The 5,678-nt window shown below is 39.0% G+C and overlaps 1 long non-coding RNA gene across 1 annotated transcript; it reads left to right on the top strand.

The window, feature by feature from the left end:
* Positions 1 to 740: 740 nt before the first annotated feature.
* Positions 741 to 3,160, top strand: LOC130014435 (uncharacterized). The gene is made up of 3 exons (XR_008785844.1): positions 741 to 830; positions 1,467 to 1,553; positions 2,917 to 3,160. It is a non-coding gene; the product is annotated as an uncharacterized LOC130014435 (long non-coding RNA).
* Positions 3,161 to 5,678: the final 2,518 nt, after the last annotated feature.

The following is a 5,678-nucleotide window of genomic DNA, read 5'->3' as shown; positions in this document are numbered from 1 at the left end:
AAGTTTTTTCCGCGGTATAAACCTTTTTCCGTGGTAGAAAGTTTTCTCCGCAGTGGTAAATCACATGATGTGTTGCGGCGAAAAGGGTTTCCACTGCGGAAAGAAACATATCGCGGAGAAAAGGTTTCCACCGCGGAGTAAAGGGTTTTCATGGTTGTTTTATCATAGTTTTCACTGCGATTTCCCATATGAGGTAAATTACAAGAAAGGGGTATAAATGAACGTATATGGCACTATAAAAAATTAAAATGAATTACAACAAAATTAATATAAACTGTTTATTTAAATGGTTCATACTTCATTGTTTGAGATGAAAGCATTTATTTCAATACAAATGACGATATGAATGTGTTGTAAATCATTCGTTTATAGTAATTTTTACTGGCTCAGAGCATTAATGAATTTATCAATTGTAGCGGAGACTGCGTCGAATCTACAGTATAGCAGCTTTTTGTTGAAACGCATCAAACCTCGTCCATATCATTCTATCAATGCTAACATATGTTACCGTTATATAAAAGATAAGCATATATTATTTATAAATATTCATTAAAATAAATATACATACATATGTTACTATTTTCAAACAGAACCTTCATTTAATAGCTTTTAAATGTAGCGTTTATTATAATTTAATTCATATCAAGTATAATAAAATGAACTTGCTCATATCAGTAGTCAATAAACTGAGATCATATGATCGAAATATTGTGTTGCCGGGGCCATTTCATTCCAAATATATTCTTAATAGCATGACGTTGTCTAACTAAACAGGAGGTCCGGGGATCGATTATATTAATATAATACCCCACACAAGAAATGCAAAACAGGTATGTTGAAGAAATCGTACCATGTAACAATACGGTCACTATGTACTAGTATGGTAATTTGGTGACGACAAACACATTCAAAGTCAGAATCAGGAATGATATCGGCGCACTTCGGTAGTTTATGACGCCAAATGAATTATATGAGCATAATACTATCCAGTAGTTTTTAATGCTATCATTTAAGGGTAATAAATTATTAGGTTATTTTCACTGACTGAAGACAGGCAGGACAAGCTATTTATTATATTTATTATTATATTTTGTGCCTGACTGCTGGCGTTTTTTCTCTAAGATAATTGAATAATTTTTTGTGAATGCAAATGATCCGTTAATAAGAAATTATAGACATGCGGAAGTTGCTTACTCGTCTGATAGGTAATTCTATATAGAAGTTGTGGATCGTCTGCGGGTAAGTGTTTTATCCGTTAATTAAAGGGGACTGGGGAGTCGTTGTGGGATTAAGACACCGGACACCTGAATGTTCCGGGTCCAAATTCCATTGAGGACCAAGTTTAAGAATTATTCGGGATTTTTCACTATTTCTTCGTGATTATCCACCAGTCCTGCCAAGCAGGCTTCCATGCACAAAGAAATTTTAACCAAATGACCTGAATGTGTGCGTATTGTTCTTGTTAGGTGTGTCGAGTTTCGACAAAGAATGGTGTCTGGAATGTTTAGACGTAGACTGGGTGAAACAAATCACATGGATGGAATAAATAATAGGTATGTCTTGACTTCTAGAAGCAATGTATATTTGACTATGGATCAATTAATTATCAAAAAATAATACTGTATTTAGTGCAGCGTGATTTTGTTGTGGGATTTTTAATGATGAAAATATTTTCGGCGGCGTGAAGATGGCACGTTATTCGGGATTCGAATAACGAATAACGAGCCAGCGTATATTCGGGATTCGGCACTAAAACAGATCGACTCACCTTGCATCCGACTATTTCCTAGCGTAAGTGAACGTCGGGTGGCCGACTAGCACGGAGACGACCGTTTGTCAAACGAGTAGGACGTTGGCTGGTTTGTTTGCGTGCAGGGGGCAGATTTATCCCGCACTCACCTGCGTTATTGCCGAATCCCGAATAAAGAGCCAGTACGTTATTAGGGATTCGGCAATAACGAATAAAGAGCCGGTGCGTTATTCGGGATTCGGCAGTAAAACGGCATACCTTACATCCGACCATTTCCTCACTACCTCCGACCGTAGGGGTAAGTGAAAGTTGGCTGTCCGACTAGCAAGGAGACGATCGTTTGTCAAGCGGGTAGGGTGTTCACTAGCCTACATTGCATTCGACCATCATAGGGGTAAGTGAACGTTGGGTAGCCGACTAGCAAGGAGACGACGGTTGGTCAAGCGAGTAGGCTGTTGACATGCAGGGGGAGATTTATCCCGTACTCATCTGCGTTATTACCTAATCCCGAATATCGTGCTGCCTCGTTATTCGGGATTGGGGAGTAGACCGGCCTACCTTCCTTTCGACTATTTCCTCGCAATCTCCGACCGTAGGGGTAAGAAAACATTGGGTGTCTGACTAGCAAGGAGGCGACCGTTTGTCAAACGAGTTGGGTTAAGTTGTTTGTTGGCGTGTACGGGGTAGTCCTCTCCCGCACTCGCCTATGTTATTGCCAAATCCCGAATAACGAGCCAGCACGTTATTATTCGAAATTCGGGATAGACCGGCTGATTTTGAGTTTACAGGGTTAGCGGGAAAAACGGTCGTTGCCCCGTGGGGGCATAACTCTGAAACGGAAGATCGTGGATATGCTGAAAATTGATTCTTATGTCCCGAGTTCTTCATAAACTTTTGCAAGGCATGCATTAAATACTGTAGCCTCTATCGCACAGTATTTCCGGAAAAGGAAAAAGGGGCGTTACTCCAGACGGAAGGTCGTAGAGCGCAGAACATCGGTAGTATTTTGATCGTCTCACGACCAAAATGCTTCACACCAAATTTGCAAGCAAGATCCGTTAAGAATCCATCTCATGTCCAAGCCAATTGTTGACGAACGTGACAGACCGACAGATGAACAGGCGCGACGACGTAATAATAATTATTATGTGTTACTATATTTTTAGTCATGATGCAAATGGCGACACAGAAGAGGGGTCATACAAGGCAAAACTGTTCAAGAAATCTCGCTATCCTAAGAGATGTTTGGTAGTTGTGTTCTTGGTGTTGATGATTATTGTAGCTAATTACATGGAGATTATTGGTATATCAAGTAAACTAGAATACATGCTAAAACTTAGCGACTCGGTCATCAAAAGGAGATTAGTTACAACTGGTGCTGTAGCCGCTGACAATCTGGAATGTTCTCAAATAGGCAGGTTAGTACAAATACCTGTCGATACCAACACATCTGAAATAGATGTTAGTACCACGACGCTAGTCGGCAAAGATTGCATAATTCACTGTATACCCAACTTGTCCGTGGCGTTGTTTCGTCACTTGATGTCAATGTAATTTAAGTGTAGTTAAGTAACGAGTACAAACCCGTTTTGGGTCGAATACCTGTAAATCCGGTGACTTTCCCCAGAGACTTCGAAAGACCCCTGTGGCACAGCGAATTACTGAAAAAAAATGTTCCCAAAGTATGACCTTCTTTAATTCTACTTTCTCTTTACAGGGACATATTACTACGACATGGATCTGCTGTAGATGCGGCTATAGCCACTTTATTATGTTGCCATAATATCCATCCACATAGTTCTGGAATAGGAGGAAGTAAGATACGATTTGTCATATTTATTTTCGGATTTTTCATCCCCTTCTATATCAGAATAAACTGTTCTCGATTGTTGGTGTGGGTGTGCAACATCATTGTAAAAAGCATCAACTAATAGAGTTAACGACAACTATGTAATTGTCAAATTTTATAAATATACACTGAAGTATGTTCGCCTGGGCACGTCTTTTCAACTAGAAGAAAACATAGAACGCGGATAAAGGACGTGATATTTCACCGTCGACAACATACATATCTGAACTGCATTTATACCATTCTTTAAATGACCTAGACACAAGAAAAGTATCTAGATCATCTGAGAAACTATATAAAATACGTTCCCTCGATTATTTGTATACCACTACACAACTACAAAATCCATAATCCTTTCACTGGATGCCCGTATGCTGATAATGGCTATGAAACAGAGAGAGTGAGAGAGAGAGAAATGGGGTTTAACGTCCACTCGACACAAACTAGGTCATTTTGTGACTAACATATTGTTCAATTTTATTTCAATAATTCGCTTGCGCGTAGGAGTCTTAAGCAATGGGAGGAAACCAGAGTACCCGGTTGGATAGGCGACCTTACTCCTTGTCACGTACAACCGGGAAATCGAAACGACGCTAGTTGACTCAATGCCAGACCTTATGATACAACGCGCTCGCCCTAACCATTCGGCCATCCAACCCCCCGGGCTATGAAATAAGATGTGGTCAAGTGTCAATATTTAGTAGAAACTGTGCGTCCAAAGCGTAGTGATGTTCCCCATAGTTTGTTTGATAGCGACTGTATTCAGCAACAGGTGTATATATTTCAGTCGTTTTGGGGTTTGTTTTCCAGGCTCTATTATCATCATTTATGATCCAAAAGAAAACAAAACTGTTGTAATTAATGCTAAGGCGGTATCTCCTGCTAAAGGCACGCATGAAGTTCGAATGAACATTACCGCAGTTGGTGAGTTTTAATACGGGTTTCATTCATAGTTATCATTGTTGTTTAATTTAGTTATTTTGTTTCATTCCGGGGCTCTTGGCAATTTCCGTAACCTTCCTGGGTTGCTGCACACGTTTCAAAGAACTACACAATGATTCCTCCATTCAATCCGCCAAGACCTTTAAAAGATGAAAAGTGGTGACCGTGAGTATAATATTAACAGATACTCTGAGGTTGACAGTGAAGTCTACTGCAGCAGAGATTATTTTCTGCATTTCCGGAAGTTTTAGAGTACAAAAATGTAAATTTTATCTGTTATGAAGTATCTTACATTGAGGTTCTCTACATCCCACCATGAGACTTTTATAAACCCAGCGTTTTGCTTTCAACAAGAAATGATATATTTTGTAAATTTGTCAACTGACAATAATGAATTATAGTATGATTATTCTTTAACAAGGTAGGACTGTGGATAGATTCCGTGTGTTTTAAAGCTTTATTTTAATATATTTTAAATATATGACCTAATATTATGCAACTACCGCTTTGATGGGGGCATTTTTCATAGCCTTTCTTTTTACGATTTGGGTCCACGCGTACCACGAAATAATCATTATCGCAGAATTTAACAGCTCGCCGGATTGTCCCGACTGGCAGAAAATAATTGCTGACAAACCTTCCGGGCTGATCAATCTCTTTTCGATGCATACTTTTATAACAGAGATCATTTTCTTTAAACTTTAGATGGACGGTACAGTGTTAGTTTTGTAAACACATATTATCATTGTATGTACGATCTTTTAAATATACTTCTCCATGTAACCATGGAGTCGGTGGAGAATTATCAGAGACAACATACAATCTTCGACGAAACGTAGCATGGGCCTTTTATATCATAATGTAATGGAGCTAATTACAACGATTCAAAGATTTTAAATTTGTTAGCATTCATATTCTTTGCATGCCGTTTATTCTGTAAGCCTGCGCGCTCCGATGAATAAACATTGGCCTGTGGTAATATATACAGCTCGATCGTTTGTCCCGATGTTTCTACGACTATTTATGCGCTACTCGCTGACAATCATCACTAACAAACCATCCAAACTGATCAATGAATAACAAATATAGTATTATTTAAACCCTTGGTGGAATTATTTGGAGCGAATGTGTGTGCAG

Source organism: Patella vulgata, chromosome 1, assembly GCF_932274485.2.
Source record: "Patella vulgata chromosome 1, xgPatVulg1.2, whole genome shotgun sequence".
NCBI classification, from domain to species: domain Eukaryota; kingdom Metazoa; phylum Mollusca; class Gastropoda; family Patellidae; genus Patella; species Patella vulgata.
Note: the sequence above shows the minus strand (reverse complement) of the source record. Positions and strands in the feature narration are given on the sequence as shown.